General features: G+C 32.6%; 1 long non-coding RNA gene across 1 annotated transcript; it reads left to right on the top strand.

Moving 5' to 3' along the window:
* Window positions 1-19756: 19756 nt before the first annotated feature.
* LOC131031745 (uncharacterized) lies at window positions 19757-20286 on the top strand. Its single transcript, XR_009103209.2, has 2 exons — window positions 19757-19898; window positions 20054-20286. It is a non-coding gene; the product is annotated as an uncharacterized LOC131031745 (long non-coding RNA).
* The last annotated feature ends 985 nt before the right edge of the window (window positions 20287-21271 follow it).

Raw genomic sequence — 21271 nt, forward strand, 5'->3', positions numbered from 1 at the left:
AATCTATTAAAATTGCCTTAAAATATGCTTAATAATAAACTGTATCCTTAAAATTCATCTATAAGAGCTCAAATTATTTTAGCTAATCATATTGTAGGCATCTAAAAATGGTTAATGCTTGTGGTGTCATACTCTAACATGTTCGCGTGACCTTATTTTAGGGTTTTCGCATCTTATTAGTATTTCCTCTATGTCGCGCATTTGATCCATATCATTTGTCAACATTGTGTCATTCCTCTGCATTCTTTTCCTATTCGATTCTAATCTCTCACATTCGAAATAGGTCTTGTCAATATCAATTTGGACTCTTAGTCATTGGTTGTGACTAGTTTATCATATCAATTGGACATCATTGTAACCCTAATCAATGTCAATTAAGGTTTTTGTCTTAATCTCTCGTCATTTTACAATATCAATCATTTTCAATAATTTGTCAATCATTTTGGATCATTTTGGGGTCCCTTTCAATCTTCAATCATTGCTATCTTTATCATTTGCAATCGATTTGTCATTGTTCTTTGTCAATCTCTTTAATTCAATCTTTGTCAAAAGAACCTTTTGTCAATCTTTGATCAGTTTGTCATCGATCTCAATCAATCATCAATCTTCGTCAATTTTGGATCAATCAGTCATTGATCCTTTATCAATTGTTGTTCATCAATTTGGTCACCTTATCATCTTTGCTTGATTCATCATCGATCTTTGTCAATCAATGTCAAATCTTTGTCAATTATCCTTTTGATCATGATCATCATCATGTATTTATTGCATTAATTGCATCTTGACCTAATTCATTTCCTAAGTCTCCTAGAGTTTTTATGATTTAATTATTTAATCTTGTTAATATTTTCCCTTAGGTTAAATGAGTTTATTCATTTATCCTATGTCCCAATTAAATTGATTTATTTAATTGTCTAATTGTCTCTTTCTGTGAGAGAAATTAATAAATAAAATTTATTAATTTCTCACACTTTTTTCTCCCCTAATTTTTCCCATTAATTTCTCCTCCAAATTGGGCTCCTATTTTTAAGACTAATTTCTCATAATTTGGAAGCATGATTTTCTCTCGATTTCTCATAGATTTGATATGGAATTTGTCATAACCTTACATAGCAACCTATCATAGTTTTTTGCATGGTAATTTGTCATAAGGTGACATAGAAATGTGTCACAATTATTCCTTTTTCAAATGGATTTGCCTCTTTTGAATCTTCCATTTCAATTTCATATCTTCATCAATTTTCTCTATAAATTGAGCATGTTTCTTTATCATTTTCAACCATGCTTCTAGTATCCTTACACTATGAGTTTCATCTTTTCAATCATTTTGCTTGCTACTCATTTGCATCTTGTAGGTGAGACCCACACATAATTTGAAGGAGAAAGAAGAAAAATGAAGGCCAATGAAGGAAATATATGTGTCTTCATTTGCATTCTCTTTTGATATTTCGTCTATATTTCTTTATTGATTGTATTAGGAATTGATTTCATAGCTTGTTAGTCTTTGTGGTTGGCTAATCTATTGATTTGATGCTTATACCTAATTTCCTAGTTACACATAATAAAAAAACTTTTTACACTCTAAATTTAAAAATATTACATGTAGATTATAGAAGATATGAAATTTATAACAAGAGAAGAAAACAATTAATTATAATAGGTGCAAATAGTTATATTTAAACACTAGTTAGAACAAAAATTGAAAACTCATTGCAATAGTACTTAGCCTCAAGGCAAGTATTAATAAGATTAAATTATATGCATTTTTGTTTGTGTAGTTGGTATAAATTAGAACATATTTGCACAATAGAACATACTTAAAATACATTTTTGTTTATGCAGTTGATAACACATTAGAACATATTTGCACAACAAAATATATTTAAAATAAATATACATATAGATAAAGATGAAATAAAACAAACATGTATCTACACTATTAAACTAGGTTAAATTTTGTGTTTTTATGCAATGTTTATATAGACTCTTAAAACAAGCATATATATAAACATGTACTTAGATATATGTTTTAGTATGAAAATGTAAATGTGGAAAGATAGGTACAAAGAGAATATCTCATGTTTACATTTTTCTTTTATTTAACAAAAATCATAAAGCACAATCACATGCTATAATTCTAAATTTTCTAATATAAAAGAAAACTATCATTTTCATTTAAAATTGGTTTCTCTAACAATATTTGCTTCAATTTTTTATTTAAAAATGAAGATGTACCAGAAGCAAGCAAAATTTCCCTTCCATATATTAAATCACTTATAGTATAAGTTCTCAATATCAATAAATTAATACATGTTCTTCAATTTTCTTTAAGTACAAGAGAAACTAATATATCTGATTATTTCCTTCATTAAATTTCCGAGGAGACATACTTATCTAGGTAAAAGAGAAATTACCATTTCATTTCTTTTGTCACTTAAGAACAAGGAACTGCATAGTCTTCATATAACTTGTTTACTTAAAAAGGTCTTAAATTACTTAGATATGCAAGATATGCAAACTAGAACATCCATCCTCAAGCTATGTAAACATGTCATCCCTTGAGTAGGGAAAAACACCCAAAACCCCTCCAAAAATTCACATCAAATCATATCTCGCAACTTTTAAACATCATATTAACATGAAACCCTCAAAATCCCCCAAATCTTCAATTACGCAAGAATATAATTAGACTCGTTATCTCCCAAAAGCAGAGTTTACTTTAGTGGAGAATATTCGCCAATCACAAATATTTCACATCCGTGACCTAGAAAATGGTGAATATATTGTACTGATCGAGGGTGGCCATGTCGCCAAGAATTTATAAATATTCATCAAATGCACGACCCAATCGCCCATTGTTTCATTTAATTAATTGTATCTATGTGAATATTTCACCAATAGAATCCATGCTTTCCACATGGTAAATCACTTTTTTCGCCTACAATCTCTGAGGTTGCCTTAATAGACAACCATAATTCAACAATAGCCATATAAAGATTTATTTACCAGGAGGATCCAATTCGCTTAACATTTTGCGAACGTGTGTCTTCATTCACCCCAATTTTTGCCAACTTTATTATATTTGCCAATTAACTGGTCGGTCCATAATCACCTTGGAAATTACATAAGATGTGTTATAGTTAAGCAGAATTCACCAAATATTTGTATACCATATAAAATTCCCACCGAATTCACCAAATAAGGATTGGTATAAATACATTCAAACATCAGATCTATCTCTACACAGTTTGGTCAGTTTTGGGCTCTCAATTCAGATCAATAGCGAAATTTCATACCAGGAACAACTATTGTTGCTAACTGCATTGGCGATTGCTAGTGACCTATTAGGTGAGTGATCATATTTTTAAAGTGTTATAATATTATTCTGAATTCATCTCTATATGTTTGCACTGTTGAGTTCATTCTTATTCAGTGGGGACTCATCAGTGCCACTGGTCACCCAGGAGACCTCAGACATCTAGATTGTAGGTTGTAGGGCCAATGAATCATATGGTCTAGTCTATTTACTATTATTACTTCTTCAACAATGTGATATTTTTTTGCAACCATTATTTCATTGGAGATGTCAAACAGGAAGAAGGGTAGGAATCCTGAATGTGGGGAAGGCCAAGAGAGGCCAACAAAATGCAAAATGTTGTGTTCATACTTTGACGTTAGCAAAGATCGTGGTGAAAATTAGGAAGGTACATCATCACAAGTACAAGTACAAGATTCACAACCTTCACCACATATTGAAGAAGGGAGAGAACTTAATATCTCAGATCATGATGAACTTGAAGAAGATTTTCTGGTAGATACCTAGGTTAGCCAGAATGTGTTGGCAATATAGCATTATAATAGACAATGGGAGATTGTTGACATTTCAATAAGGATATTAAGAAGGTTGTTGATGATTATGGATATAACTGATTAAGGATGTTTACTGTCTTGATATTATTATTTTGTCATTGATGTCAAGAAATTGATTTTCTAATTTAGTATGATGTTGCCATATCTTGAGAAGTATGATTTGAAGAATATAAAGATGTCGGTAAAAGACATAGAAAGAATATGATTAATAAGGGGATGAATAAGGTATTCAATGGGGCAACTATTACCAAGTCAGACAATAATGAGATCATGATGTTTAGACTGTTTTAACATCATACATATGTTGTAAATTGTAAGGTTAATAATATACTGTGTTACCAAGCAAAGAACCTAGTCGGTAAACCCTAAGGTTATTGCTATCAGTTAATGAAGGCAGAATGTCTACCGAGTGAAGTTTAGTATTTACCGAGTTATAACCGAGTTGTAACCAAGCTATAACAGAATGCATTAAATGGTTACATGCGTTATTTAATGAAGGAAGCTGATGAGTTGAAACTGATTAAATGATTGGTATGTCGTAAATATAGTTTGTCAATGAATCTATGGCAAAGGAAAGTCGACATGAAGATCTATAGTTCAGATTGAACCGTAATACCCTTGCACAAGTTCCAAGAAATATATGCAAGTTCCTAGGCGGGGTAAAACATTTTCAGATTGTAAGATGCATTGAACCTAGACAAGATTGAAGATCTGATGGCTATGATTGATCATGGGAAATATGATCAAGGAGATTAAGCAGTTAGCTAATTGTTTATAAATAGGGAACTGTTAATAAACAATGCACGTGGGCAAGTGTATGCACAGGGATGCTACATAGTGATTACCGAGCAGAGAATCTTGAAGACCTGTTTGAATAACAGAGTATAGAAGCCTAGTAGATGGACAATATTAGTTCTATGTCTAGATTGTATTGAACAAATAAGAATTTGCTTTAGCATTTTAGATGTGAAGTTGCAAATAGATTTTTTACTATTATTTTGTGAAAGTGACAGAAAATCTCTTAACCGAGTGGACTTAATACTCTTATTTGTAAAACCCTCTAGCAAGGTGACATTCTGATTGAGTGTTTGAAATCCTTTAACAAGGTCACTTCTAACAAGGTGAAGATCCTAACAGATCTGAGGGAAATCCCTTAACCGGGTCACATCTAGTAATGTGTTTGTATTCTTTAACAGGATTTTCTTTTAATCGAGCATACTCTAGAAGAGTATTTTTCTTAGTGGGTTCGAAATCCCACAGTGGTTTTTCCCTATTTGGGTTTCCACATTAAATCTGGTGTTATGAGGTTTATGATGTTTATATGCTTTTGAGTTTGCATGTTTAACAGTTTTGGTTATATTACTAAAGTATATGTTACCAAGGTTGAATCTGATGTTTTTTGTTAGAGTATTCGGGTATTTACTTGATTAATTAAACATTCTTTGTTTAATTATTTAAGTTCCCTTTATCTCTTTTACACTTAAGCTAACTTTAGGTGCATATAATTAATTATTTTAATTAATTATTATGTGCAAACCTAGGTTTTCCCTTTTTAGGGTTTCTTGACCTATTAAAGGTTGAGTTCTTTCTTTTCATTGTAAGAATCACATTACATATTTTTGTGAATATTGAGCTCTCTCTTTTTGAGCATATTCTCTGTGTTTTGTATGTTCTTCAGATTTTGCTTCATTGCTTCTCCTTGTAATAGGTTATTTGGCTTGCAGAAGATCTTCAGGCTCCTGTGGTGTTGTATTTTCTCAACTCCTATATGGTATCAGAGCTTGGATCTGCAGCTGCCTGTTCTTGTTTTGAGAATTTTTGCTTTGGAAGCAGATCTGGGGTTTCAGGAATTTTTTATGTACCTAGGGTTTGAGATTTTTTTCTGAGCACTTTGGGCCTAAACGGACCTCACCATCGTGCTCAAAAGGCTCGAAAACCCCTATGGTCATACAAAATTTGACCTATTTTGGTTCCTGAGCCTTTGGGAGCAATTTTTTCTCATATCCAGGTCATACGACCCTGGCACATAGATCGAGAAATTTTTTTTAAAAAAAATTAAAAATTTGCCTTTTTACGGCATGCAGGCCAAAATTTGCTTTTAAAAAAAATTTGCCTTTTGTCGGCTACAGACTCCGGCCCCCACTGGTCGCTTCTCCTCGTCGGCCGCTGTCCGCTCCCACCAGCCGCCGCTTCTCCCCACCGGCCACCGCCCGCTGCTCCTCTCCCCAGCCGCCGCCACTCCCTGCGCCCGCCGCCTTCCGCCGCTGCCTGCAGCCCTCGCCTGCCTGCGGCCCCAGCTCGCTGCTCAGTTCCCGGCCGCCGCTCCGGCTCCCTGGCTTTTTTTTCTGGCCGACCACCGCTCTACCATCGGGCCACCACCCAGCCACCGGAGCTTCGCCTGGCCACCACCGGTGTGCCACCCATTGGCCACCAGACCACCAACAAGCAACCAGACCCCCTTTTTTGGCTTTTTCAGGGGGGGTTTGGTTTTTTGGCCCTATCTTGGGCATATGGAGTCATTTTTTCAAGAACGAATAGGCATCGGAAAGCTGGTTCTAAGGCCGACCTCATGGTATTGGTAATCTATTCCAATTTTTCTGTTTGACTATGTTTTTTTACAGTCAAAGTGAGGTCTCTTTTTTGCACTCCGGGAGACGTAGAATGAGCATCCGACCTCCATTTTTCAAAAACTTTATCTTTTCGAAAAGTGTGTTCTTTGTACTTTCCAGAAATATGAGTTTTTTTTCCAGATTCTGCTCCATGCATATTTTATTTAGTTTTTTGCTTTTCAGCACTTTGGTGGATATCGTGGTTGTTTCAGGTCCTGGGATCTCTTTTTTGAGTAGGGTGTCTCTGTTTTGATTCTCGTTTCTATTTCCAGTCTTCTTATCATTGTAGCTTGTAATTATGCAAACGCACTGAGATAAAGTGCCATCATGCATTGTTTACTTGGAATCTTGCATATCTTGTGTCTTGTTGTACATGCACTATTGATCAAGTGCCATGAGGGGGTTGATGTTTGCCTTTGTTTGCCATCTTCCTTTGTCAAGTGAGTGTTCCTTCCACGACATTCGCCTCATGATGATGTGTCTCAGCACCTTTGATGTTCTTGGTTCTTCATCATGCAGTTATTTTTGGCTGTCCTTTTCAGTGTTCCTATCCCTCTCCCACTTTCACATTATGGGGAGGTTTATCTTGTTGGTTCTAATGCTTCTGTGGTTCGATTGATCAACTCTTTAGGCTTTGGTTTCTCATGCCATCTGTATCTTCGATTTTAGTTGTTTTGCCTTGTTTGCCTCCTGATTCGAGTAGTGTCATTTGAGGGCACTCATGCAGATTACAGTCTTCTCTACCTGGTCATGTTCTAGTTCAGTGGATGTTCTTCAGATCAGTAGTTATTCTTCGACAAAGTTTGCATGTTCTTCATGCTTCAGTGGTGTTCTTTTATCTCTTTTTGGAGAGGAGTTTTTTCCCACTGGGTTTTCTCCTTTGTCTCTGTTTCATAGAGATTTCATTGTATTTGGGTACCTGATCAGGCCTTGTTGCCGGGACCCATCTTTATTGCTTTTAGTAGCTGTTATAGGTTTTAGCTTCTCCCTAAGTCTAGCTTAAGGGGGGGTGTTAGAGTATTCGGGTATTTACTTGATTAATTAAACATTCTTTGTTTAATTATTTAAGTTCCCTTTATCTCTTTTACACTTAAGCTAACTTTAGGTGAATATAATTAATTATTTTAATTAATTATTATGTGCAAACCTAGGTTTTCCCTTTTTAGGGTTTCTTGACCTATTAAAGGTTGAGTTCTTTCTTTTCATTGTAAGAATCACATTACATATTTTTGTGAATATTGAGCTTGTTAGAATATTTAATCTTTACTTGGCTTAGGTTTATTTGTATTTAGTTTAGGATATTCCTTTGGAATTCCTACATGTAATTTGTCCTATAGTACATGTGTGAGGACAAGTCATTTCTTTTATTTTCCTTTATTAAGGAATATTAGATTTCCTCCATAAGAGGATGTGGACACATGGCACACACATTTTATGAATGGTGGCATTCATAGATTTGGGAGTTACTTTGTAACTCCTCTCCTCATCTCTATTTAAGAGATGTCTCCTCTCTCATTTCTTCTTAATGACAATATTGTAAAGAGCTTCTCTCTCTCTCTCTCTCTCTCTCTCTCTCTCTCTCTCTCTCTCTCTCTCTCTCTCTCTCTCTCTCTCTCACATTTTAGGCATTGCCTCATTCATAATATCACAAGGGGTTTTTCTTTGCTTTTCCCCTTTCAAAAGTTCTTGTGCCTCCTTCTTCACATTTGGGTGATTGCTCCAAGGTTTTTGCATTTCTCTTGGTAACATTTACTTCATCAATAAACTTACTTGGATTTCATTTTTCTTTCCTTGCTCTTTCATTTCCTTTCATGGTATCAGAGCAGGTTTCTAATCCTTGTTTTAAGTTGACATTGATGAAGGTTACCATTCTATGGAGTTCACCTTCTTGTAGGCATTCTTGAGAGGAGAAGAAGTTCTTTTTCTAATATTTTCTACTGTGCAGGTTTTTTATTTCAGATTTTAATTTTTTTTTTTCAAACTTGTTAACAAGTTTGCCTACAGGTTTAATCTTCTATTCTAGTTTTTTTTATTAAAAAAAAGGGCTTTGGAAGGCTTGCCGCCAAAGTTTCTTCTTTTTGGTTTAAATTTGTGTCTTTGGAAGGCTTGCCGCCAAAGTTTCTGGTTTTTTTAGTGTGAATAGTTTGGAAGGTTTACCACCAAACTCAGCCTCCTTAATCTGTTTGGTTGGCTTGCCGCCAAATCTGATTTATTATTACATTGCATCTCTGATTTGTTTGCAGGTTTTAACATTTATTGTGTCTGCAGGATTTTGTTAAAAAAAATTCATATTGATCTCTGTATTATAAATATCTTTGTTTTTCCTATTATTTTATATTATTACATATCAATAGATTTGTTTTTTCTCTATTTGTTTGCAGGTTCTAAGATTTCATTTACTTGCAAGTTTTTTGATAAAAATAATTTTTTATATTGTTATATTGTTTCTTCACTAAATCTCTGTGTACTTTTTTTTTTTAAAAACAACAAAAAAAAAACTATCAGTCTAACATTTTCTGCAAGTTATACCCTGTAAAAGGCATAAATCTCTCTGTTTGTAGTTCTACATTGTATTTCCTTTCAAATTCGTTCTAAAAAAAAAAAAAATCAATTTATTCTTTAAAATCGTTAGTTCTAATTCACTATTCGTCTCAATCCAATCTATGTTGCACTATGTATTTCAATGTATTCTGGTTAATCTAATTCATTCTAACATTTAATTATTTAGTGCAGCTGTAGCATAGCTAATTATTGTAAATTTTGAGGTAGAAGATTGCTACCATTCTTCCTTTTCACCCTTGTTTGCTCACCCGTTTGCACCATTCTACTCTAACGTTGTACCAATCCATTACATTTCTGCCTTTGCATATTGCTTATTTGCATTGTTAACGTCTGTAGCTCAAGTCTCTGTAACTCATATTATTTCTTCACCAAGCTTTCATTGAGTCTTCCTGCCTGCAACATCGCCTTTGTGTAATGTCACCTCTGTTTGCAGTCTGTTTTCCTCCCATTCGGTCTCTGCCCTATAAATTCCCTGCAAGAAACCTTCCCACCTCTATTAGCATCTTTTTCTACCTACCATAACGTCTTTCTTCTGAAACAATTATTACTTTTTTTTCATACGTTTCATTTCCTTTAGTTTAGTTAATATCAAAGTTTAAAAGTTTAAATTCATTCTTAATGCTTCACATATAAAAAAAAGTTTAAAAAGTAAGTTTTTTTAACATATAAAAAGTTTTTTAAATATTCATGCATAATAAGTTTATATCCAAACTTTAAAAAAGTTTATTAAGTTTTTTTTTAATTTTTTTTTTTTCAATATATAAAGCTTTTTAATTAAGTTAAATTATAAATAGTTTTGATTAAACATTTTAATTTTGTGATATTTTTGTTATAAAGTTTGTTTTATTAAAAGAAAATTTAACTTTAAATTTATATTTAAATTTTTTTTTAAATAACATTTCTTGATAATTTTAATTTATTATTCAAATTTGGTTAATTTTTAATCAAGGAGGTTGTTTATTTATTTTTTTTTCGTCTTTAATCCAAAAAGGAGTAATTTTTTTATTAACTATTATTGTTTAAGCTTAGTTTGCAAATATGTCTACATTAATTCCGGAAATTAAATTAAATAGTTCCAATTATCATTCATGGAAAACACATATTTCCTTTATTTTTCGTTTCAAACACCTTTTGGATGTTGCTACTGATAAAACCTTTGAGCCCGCTACAACTGCTCCTCAAGCCGACCAAGATAGATGGAAGGCTCAAAATGAGGAAGCACTTGGTCTAATTGGTATTTCAATGGTTCCTGATTTGTATGTTTTAGTTGGAAATTGTACAAAAGCGCATGAAGCTTGGGAAATTTTAAAAACAACTTATGATAGCTCAAATGAATCCCGAAAAATTCAACTTCAAGATCAACTTGAAGATCTAAGGTATACAGATTTTAAAACTATGGATGAATTCTTATTAAAGTTTGATTCTGTTAATAGTCAATTAACTAGTTTAGGAGTTACTCTAGCTGATTTATGTTTAATTCATCTTATTCTTAAAAAATGTCTTCCTCGTCAATTTCAACAATTTATTACAAATATTCATGCTCAACTTGCTATTCCTAGCTTAGCTACTCAATTAACTTATGATATTTTTCGTAATTTATTGCGTCAAGAGGAAGCTAAATTAATTCAATTTGGTACTCTTAAAAGTAGTGAACATGCTTTTATGTCTAAAAATCAAAATCATAATAATCATTTTAGATCCAATAATAATAATCATAATCATAATCATAATCATAATCATAATCATAATCATAATCATAATAATAATCATAATAATAATCATAAATCTTCTAATTATCAATCTCATTCTAAATCCTATTATAACAATTCTCATAATAATAATCATAATAATACGTACAATAATCAAAGGAATAATTCTGAAACAAGACCCCATTGCACATATTGTGGGAAAGATGGACATATTACTAATAATTGTTTTAAGAAGCAAAATGGTAAAAATTCCATGAACCAAAATAATCAAAATAATCAACAACATAAACCTCATTATAAGAAAGGTAATAATAATGGTAATTCATCTCATCATGCATTTACATGTACTTATAATGTTTCTCAACCACTTGAGTGGATTATTGATTCTGGGGCATCTCAACATGTTACTTCTCATAAAGAATGTTTTGAATCTTTGCATCCTGATACTTCTAATATTCCTGTTCAATTAGCTAATAATCATAGTTGCAAAGTTGAAGCTATTGGTGATGTGAATGTTCCTAATGGGAAATTACATGATGTTCTTTATGTTCCTGAATTAAAATCAAATTTGATTTCAGTTCCTAAACTTTGTCAAGATTATAAAATTAACTTTTATAGGGGCATATGTTATATCATTGATCCAAAAACTAATCATGTTATTGCTACTGCTAAAATGGATAGTGATAACTTATTCAAGTTCTATGAATTTGCTCCTCCAAAGTATTCTTTGCTTACTACTGTTGATTTTACTATATGGCATGAAAGATTTGGCCATCTCAATTCTGATTATATTTCATTGATGCAAAAAGCAAATATGGTTGATGGATTGCCTAGTATTGTTCCTTCTCAAATTGTTTGCAATGGTTGCATGAGTGGTAAGATGCATAGGGAACCCTTTCCTCATGGTCAATCTTGGAGGGCATATACTAAATTGCATCTAGTTCATAGTGATCTCATGGTCAATCTTGGAGGGCATATACTAAATTGCATCTAGTTCATTGGGTCCCATGGAGAATCCCTCCATCCAAGGTTCAAGGTATGCTCTTACCTTTGTTGATGATTTTTCAAGGAGAACATGGATATATTTCCTTCATAGTAAGGATCAAGTGCTTGATGTGTTTACTGAATTTCATATGTTTGTAGAAAGGCAATCTGGTTCTAAAATTAAGATTCTTTGTACTGACAATGGAAGAGAATATGTCAATAATGCATTTAATGCTTATTTGAAATCTTTTGGAATTAAACATGAGCTTACCATTCCTTATACACCACAACAAAATGGTGTGGTAGAACGGAAGCATAGGACAATTATTGAAATGGCTAGATGTTTATTGCATGCAAAAAATATGGATTACAAGTTTTGGGCTGAAGCTATGGCTTGTGCAACTTATTTAATTAATAGAACACCTAACAAAGCCTTAAAGGATAAAACTCCTAAAGAAGCTTGGTCTGGTAGAAAGCCCAATTTGCAGAATTTAAAAATTTTTGGTTCCATAGCTTATGTTCACAAACCTAAGGAGAAAAGAAAAAAATTAGATGCTAAATCTTCTCCTTTTATTTTTGTTGGTTATGATGAAAATACTAAAGGTTATAGAGTTTACAATCCTATTACTAACAAGGTAAAAGTTGCAAGAGATGTTTGTATTGCAGAAAAAGGCATTCATGATTGTTCTAAAGTGGAGGATGATGAACTTGGTCAAAGAAAAGTTGTGCTTGTGGAGGACCAACCTCCTTCCCTTAACCCTACTCCTAATGCATCTCTTTCTATTCCTTCTAGTGATAGTGATGATGATAATAATAACTCTACTCCTCATGACTCTTCTTCTAGTGATGAATCCATTACTTCTAAAAGAAGACCTAAATGGTTCAAATCCTTAATTCAAGATAGTGATGAATACTTAGCTAGAATGGATAGACTTCAATCTAGAAGAGTTAATTATTGTAATTATGCTTTAATGACTACTATTATGAATTCTAATGATCCTAAAACATTTGATCAAGCTAAAAATCAACCACATTGGCAAAAAGCAATGAAGGAAGAATATGATACTTTAACTTCTAACCAAACTTGGGATTTAGTTCCCTTGCCTCATGGTAAAAATCTTGTTTCTTGCAAGTGGCTTTATAAAACTAAATTGAATGCTAATAATCAAGTTAGTAAATTTAAAGCTAGATTAGTTGCTAGAGGTTTTTCTCAAATTGAAGGCTTAGATTATACTGAAACTTTTGCTCTTGTTGCTAAAATGCCTACAATTAAACTTGTGCTTGCTTTAGCTTCTAGAATGAATTGGCCTATTCACCAAATGGATGTTAAAAGTGCTTTTCTTAATGGTGATTTACATGAGGAAATTTATATGTCTCAACCTCCTGGTTTTATTAAAGAAGGTAATGCACACTTAGTTTGTAAATTAAAGAAATCAATTTATGGATTAAAGCAATCTCCTAGGGAGTGGTATTCAAAGATTAATGCATTCTTTCTTTCTCAAGGCTTTATTAGAAGTAGAAATGATCCTAACTTGTATATTAAACATAGTGAAGATGATATTATCATTATTATCTTGTATGTAGATGACTTGATTCTTACTTCAAGTTCTAATACTTTGATTTCTGATATTAAGTTTCAACTTAATCAAAAATTTCAAATGACTGATTTAGGTCTTTTACATTATTTCTTAGGAATGCAAATTTGGCAAACCTCTAAAGGAATTTTCTTATCTCAAAGTAAATATGCTCAAGATCTCATAGATAAGTTTAACATGAATGATGCTCACCATGTTTCAATTCCTATTGAATTAGGAACTAAGTTAATTCTTGATATGCAAACTCCTCTTGTTGATCCTACTTTGTATAGACAATTAGTTGGAAGTTTGAATTATTTAACTCTTACTAGGCTGGATATTGATTATAGTGTTGGTTTGGTTTCAAGATTCATGTCTAAACCTCAACAAACACACTTTAAAGTTGCTAAGAGAATTTTAAGATATATTAAAGGAACTATTAATGTAGGTTTGTTTTATGATGCAAATTCTGATTTTACTTTAAAAGGTTTTACTGATTCCGATCTAGGTGGAGATCCCAACGATGGGAAATCTACTTGTGGTTATTGTTTTTTTGTTGGTTCAGGAGCAATTTCTTGGAATAGTAAAAAGCAACAATCTACCTCTCTTGGATCCACTGAAGCTGAGTACAAAGGATGCACTAATGCTTCCAAAGAAGTCTTGTGGCTTAGAAGATTACTTGAAGATTTGGGTCTACCTCAACACGAACCAACTCAATTTTATTGTGACAACCAAAGTGCCATTGCCTTGGCTAAAAATCCAATTTTCCATGAAAGGACTAAACACATTTCTCTCCAACACCACTTTATCAGAGAACAAATTGAAGACAAGCAAGTTTCACTCCTCTATTGCAAGGGGGAAGACCAAGTTGCAGATATTTTGACCAAGCCACTTTGTAAAGAAAAGTTCCAATTTCATTGTAAAAATCTTGGATTGCAACCCATCGAAGGGTTTGATGTAAACTCCCCAAGTAAAGCTTAAGGGGGGGTGTTAGAATATTTAATCTTTACTTGGCTTAGGTTTATTTGTATTTAGTTTAGGATATTCCTTTGGAATTCCTACATGTAATTTGTCCTATAGTACATGTGTGAGGACAAGTCATTTCTTTTATTTTCCTTTATTAAGGAATATTAGATTTCCTCCATAAGAGGATGTGGACACATGGCACACACATTTTATGAATGGTGGCATTCATAGATTTGGGAGTTACTTTGTAACTCCTCTCCTCATCTCTATTTAAGAGATGTCTCCTCTCTCATTTCTTCTTAATGACAATATTGTAAAGAGATTCTTTCTCTCTCTCTCTCTCTCTCACTCATTTTAGGCATTGCCTCATTCATAATATCACAAGGGGTTTTTCTTTGCTTTTCCCCTTTCAAAAGTTCTTGTGCCTCCTTCTTCACATTTGGGTGATTGCTCCAAGGTTTTTGCATTTCTCTTGGTAACATTTACTTCATCAATAAACTTACTTGGATTTCATTTTTCTTTCCTTTCTCTTTCATTTCCTTTCAGAGCTCTTTTTTTGAGCATATTCTTTGTGTTTTGTATGTTCTTCAGATTTTGCTTCATTGCTTCTCCTTGTAACAGGTTATTCGGCTTGCAGAAGATCTTCAGGCTCCTGTGGTGTTGTATTTTCTCAACTCCTATATTTTTATGGAAGATTAAGTTTGTATGATTCACCCCCCCCACTTCATCTTGTTGGCTATTGGATCTGTACTTACATTTAGTATCAGAATTATCAGAATGATATAATCGACTTGGGTGATAATGCCACATATGATAATGCACGAAAGGGGAAAAGAAAATCCATATCAAAAAAGGATCAACCAAAATAAAAAAAAGGATTAGGAGTGGGATATGTCAGTAAGGAATTTTCAAATTAATTGGGCATCAAAGTATCCATTCATTGAACCAATAGAGAATCCAATTGAAGGTGAGCCTCCAATAGAATGTAGGTGTAAGATTTGCACTTGGAAACATAAGAAGGAAAAGAGGTTGCAGCTACAAATTGACACCATAGAAAAGCATATGGGTAAAGTTTATGAAAAAAAATGATAGAAGGAGGTGAAAAATAAGTGATAAGATGGAAAACAAAGGAGGAATGTAAGCATGTGAGGAATGCCAAAGAATTTTATTTTCATGAGAAAATACAGACAAAGCCTTCTAAAGTTAAAGGTTTTATTGAAGCTATTCTTGGAAAATCAATACAAATATAACACTTGGGAAAAGTTGTTCAGTTAAGTGTTGGTTTTTTATATTTTGAGTAGAGGGAATGCTATGATAGACTACCCATCAATGAGTGGTTTATTACACTTTTTGAAAGTTCCTAACTATCCTAATAGTCACTAGTCAATAAACAGTGGATGGGAATGGGCAAATTGTTTTGTTGAGGTTGAGAAAGAAGATGTAAAGAAAAAAATAAGAGAGTCAAACTTTATTGCATTGTCTTTAGATGAAGTTATGATAGTAGATAATACTTCATGGGTATGCATGCATGTTTATACTATACAAAATCATGCCCGCCAAACTCATCTACTATCTGTTGCTAAAATGAAGGATAGTGTGACATCAAAAAATTTAAAATTTAAACTAGTAAGGAGTTCTTTAATTGAATATGAAGGTATGGATGACATGATGATTTCCAAATATTTGGTGTGTGTTGTAGTGGATGGAGCTTCCGTAATGCAAGGTCACATGAATGGTCTTTGCACGAAGATGAAAACTTCTAGTGCACCCTACATTACTGACATTCACTACATGACCCACAAAATTAATCTAGCTTTTGGAATTGTGAGAAAGTATGCTCTAGTAAAAAGAATTGAACATTTAGTCATAGAGGTCTACTGACACTTTTGTCAAAGTTTGAAACAATTTATGGAATTTCAACACTTTGCTAATGGAATAACCAATGTCAACAATCTTCTTAAGGATAGTGATAGCATATGGATCTCTTTGGATGGTCCAGTGCATCAATTTTTTTTAGAATATTCATCCTTGATTGGACTATTTCACACAAATCACGATGAATCAAAGAAATCAAAATTTCTCAACCTACTTCAGAGGTTAAGTAATATAGAGACACTCTTAACTTTAGTAGCTCTTGTCCCCATGCTAGAGGAAATGAGAAATATTATGAAAAAATCCCAGCAAAGAGCTACATATATTGCAAAATATGCTAAGTTGTGTAAGATGACATGCCTCACCCTTGATAATCTCTATCAATTTCAACCAACATTATCTGATGAAAAATTTGCTAAGTGGCAGACACTCACAGATTTGAACAATCTTGATTTCTTTTTATATGTCTGTGCAAATGGGGAGATATGTGCCAGTGTACGCATTGTTAAGATACCAATGCACTTCTTTGCCACAGTCAAGCCCAAGGAACTAGGAAAGTGCCCCAAGAAGCAACTAGCAAGAGTTACAAGAGAAGATTTTATCAAGATTGTTGAGTCTATAACTACTTCTGTGAAGAAAATTGCCTATGATCTTTCCACATACATTAGAACCAAATTATCTCTAAAGAAACTACTTGAAGCCATGTCTATTGTGTTTCCTCAATATTGGAACTTCAACAATGCAACTGATTTTTGAGCTAAGCTACTGACTTTGATAAATCAATTTTGCAAATCCATAGAATTCAATGGAGTAACTATAAATGGAGTTTTGAACGAAAAATATTCTTAAAGAGAAATCATCCTGTTTTGCATACACTATGAGGGAACAATATGACATAATGGAGAACCCCAATGAAGAGGGATACGTAACAAGGCTTTGGACAGATCTCAGTAAGAATGAAGTGTTGTATGATTCAATATCAGAATATTTCAAGCTTGCTGATTTGTGTCTTACCATGATATTTGGTTCGGTGGAGGATGAGAGAGTTTTAAGTTCTTTGAGGTTCCTAAAATCAAAACTAAGAAACAAACTAGACAAGAATTTGGAAAATTGCTTGAGGCTCTATACATCTAGGTATGATGTCCACACTTTTCCTTATGATAGGGTATTGAAAATTTGGAGGTCGAAATGTGAAAGAAGAGGTTTGGGAAACACTTCAAACCAAAGTACCAGTGGGACAATTGACTCATGTACTAGACCTACTGGTAGCATTGAGATGTAGTTCAACAGAGGTATGCAGGCTCAGAGTGAATAAAACATGGACAAGAATCAAGGAAGCTCTGATTTTAATGAGGAATGGGAACTATAAGAGATTTAGGACTACCAGTTCATAGGTATTTATTAATCTTATTACTATATCTCATTATTCATATTACAAAAATATACTATTGTGGTTAATAACTTGATGATATTCTATGTGTCTGTCAACATTTTATAATTAAAATTTAATATTGAATTGCAATTGCATTTTTCAACTTTCTAATTTTAGATAAAAAAATAGTAGAATACAAGAGTGTAATGTGTTTATTGATAGAGTGATGTTTATTTAGACATGTTGATATTTTCATTAATTCTTTCAAAATATAGTCATATGATATAATTCATTCAATACAACTCTGTGTGATTCTCTATGCAAAAGTCAATACAAAATTTCAGAACCCTTTGCAAATGACCCTAAATTCCCTTTTATAGAAACAAGGGAGCAATGACGACTTTAGTTCTATTTGCAACATGTGAAGACTCAATATCAAAATCAATTACCAAGGCACTGAATCTATTGTCCCATCAGTATCACAAACTCAGTATAATTTTACAAGGTTGAAGGTAACGATGGCCATCATAGGTTGGATTAGCAATTTAGCAATTGCTGCATGTCCCCTCATTCTATTCAAAAAATAGAGTTCAAACATAAAAATTAATTCAAGTCATGACAAATTAAATATAGAGAATAACAATTCACAAAAACTAGAAATCAGAAATAGAGTAAGGCAAAAAATTTAAAATCTGAGAGAAATTAAGAATGCAAATTTACAAGGCTGGAGGTGTGCATCATAGGCTGGATTAGTAATAGTGAGTACTGTATTTTTCTAGTTCATAAAACATAGTTATTTCAAGTAATTCCAAAAGTAGAAAACCTTGAAATTAAGAGTAAAAGCAGAAAACTATGCAATACATACTATGATTCATGAGATCTTTGTGCTAGGTTTTGTAGGGTGATCCACTCTCTATCTGATGGAAGTCCAATTTGTTTTAAAGTATAGTAAGTTAATTACAACTTCTTCAACAATCCATATTTGGAAGAGTGACTTGAATCCACAATTTCACCCAATATCGCATTCAAAGTTGTCAATGGTTTGATGAAATCTAGAAAGCTGTTAGGACTTGTGTTCTTAGGAAGAAAGTCTAAATCAGACTTCATTTTGTCCTCCATCCCTTTTTTGAAAGCTTCTTTTCCAATGAATTTATTTCATGTGTCAAAACTCTTCAACAAACCAAGATTTAACAAATTGGTTGTCTTTTGTTGCAACTTTAATAATTTTTTCCCACCTTTATCCAAAATTTCCTACGCTTCCCTTAGTTTTTGGAATTTTTGAATGATAGATGATGCCTTAATTGAGGCATCAATGCAGCTCTTAATTCCCTTAGATGCCAAATATTTGTCACTGTTACTGTAGACATCTTGCAAAATATGTTTTGCAATATTCTCTTATGAATTAACATTTCTATTCTTCTCAATGTGCTCTTTGAGCTTCCAAAAAAATACTCTTAGACTTTCATTCAATTCCAACCATTCACACAACTTGTCACTCCTTTGGATTATTTTCCCCCAAATGTTTTATTTTATATACCTCATTGTGTTTTTCATATTGTCCTTCAATCTATCTTCTGAAGTTTTAATTTTATTATTTACATTTCCTTCAATTCATCCAATTTTTCCCCCAGTTCCTTCAATTCTGCCTCCATTTGTTCCTATTGTCACGAAGGATTGTAGCTCGTGATGCTAAGTGCGAAACCAAGCAATCCTGTGAAACATGGGAACACCTTCAAGCCTATGGGTTTCTCAAAGTGAAGGTGAATATCTAGAGATCAGTTTGACTTCCTGTTTGATAAATCTCCTGCAAATTCTTTTGATATGAAAAAGGATAAAATGATTTCATGTAACTAAAAAATCTATCCTAATGGGCTGATGCACCAAATAATTTTCTATCCGAAATATGTAACCACGAAACTCACAAAAAAAATTCTAACAAATAACCCTGAAGTAAGTCTTAATAAATATATATTAAATATAAATTTCATTTGTTTCTAAAAGGAAAGTATAAATCACTATTATATATTGATATATAATAATTAATATTTTAATGAACTAAATCTTTAATTAATATATAATGATATATAATATGAAAAAAAAAAACCTAGCATTTTTCATTTGCATGGGTTAGAATATACTTTCCTACGTAAAAGACATAAGCTTTTACCATGACATTCCTAGAGCTTATTTGAAGAAAATAAAATACAAAACCCATATTTTAAGGCATGTGGGCAAAAATAAAAGTGAAACCTAAAAATAACATTCATTTTTCTCCTTCATCTTTTTGGTGAAGCTTCTCTTGATGGTCACCATACATTGCTTGGAGAAAATTAGGGTTTTGAACTAAGCTTCTTTGCATATTTTTTTAGATGAGAATCTGGTATGTGGTAGATTTTCCTCTTCTCTATCGCTCCTTTTCTGGAAGCACAAGTTTCTTTGGTTTTATATACATGCAACCTAGGGTTTGAACAAGGATTCTTTATATATGCTTTCTTAAACTTATTTGGTTTTGGATTTGTAAATCTCTGTGCTCAGGGTTGACTATTTATTGATCTGTGAGCTCTATTGGAATTGAATTTTTGTATCTGTAGCATGACTATGACTTTCAATAGTTTTTACCACTTGTTCTTTATGCTACAACTGGGATCTTAAAACTGATAGAGGAGTTTTTACTTGGAGATCATGTGTGCTCATGATTTGTGTTCCTGTAAGATTAAGATGACTGTGTATGTACAATAATGATTGAATTATTTCTCCTTTTCACTGTATATGTTTCAGACCCTAATCATTGGTCAATGGCTTTCATGACTTCTTTTGTTGTTCACTCTTTGTTAGGGGTGATCCATGCTTATTGTGATTTGTCATACTGTGAATTATCATTGTATCTTCGTGACTATGTGGCTGCATGTACATTGTCAATTCTTGACTCTTGAAAGATCTACATATTGTGGATGATGACTGTATCTTCATTATTTGATAGTGAATATTATAGAGGTTTCTAAAAAAGTTTTCCCAGCCTGCAACAAAAATTCAGCTCATGTTGCAAAGTATCCTGTAGATCAGATCTCAAATCTTTTGAATGCTTATACTATTTGATGGACTGTATCTGGTTAAGATTATTGTCTTTTTGGTATTCTGACAATGCTAACTGATTTGAGCCTCTTTATGATGAAGTGTTTATTGATGCTTAGATCTTTAATATAAATATAACCATAATTGATATGATTATACTCTTATTGATGACTGGGTGTTACCTTGCTGATGACTATTCTTGTGTTTTCATGTCTTCCTGTAACATGTCAATCCTCATTAAATGAATAAATCCCTTTGAATCTTATTGATCTTGGTGACCTTGTTGCTTCTTTACTCATGAGTAGACAATGAGTAATATGATTGTATTTGAAACTCTTTCTTGTCTGTGATTTTAATCATGAGTTATTCTTGATATTTCTGTTAGAATCTAAGATAATCACATGGACTGTTATGATCAATATGCATGTATTTTTTTTTATTATCTTTATGACTGTAGCAGTCATATTATGTTTTTATACTCCGTCATCATTAAAGTGAGGTGACATCATCTTTTGCCAACTGTAACTGTAAAATGTGAATAGCAAGTTGTCTTCATTATACTGTTATCATTATGACTGTCACCTATAGCTTTGGTAAACTTGTATTTTTTTTATCAATCATTATCATGGAGATTGCTTTATTACTTCCATAATGGCTTATGGATTCTTCAAATGTATCTCA

Source organism: Cryptomeria japonica, chromosome 1 (assembly GCF_030272615.1).
Source record: "Cryptomeria japonica chromosome 1, Sugi_1.0, whole genome shotgun sequence".
NCBI classification, from domain to species: Eukaryota; Viridiplantae; Streptophyta; class Pinopsida; order Cupressales; family Cupressaceae; genus Cryptomeria; species Cryptomeria japonica.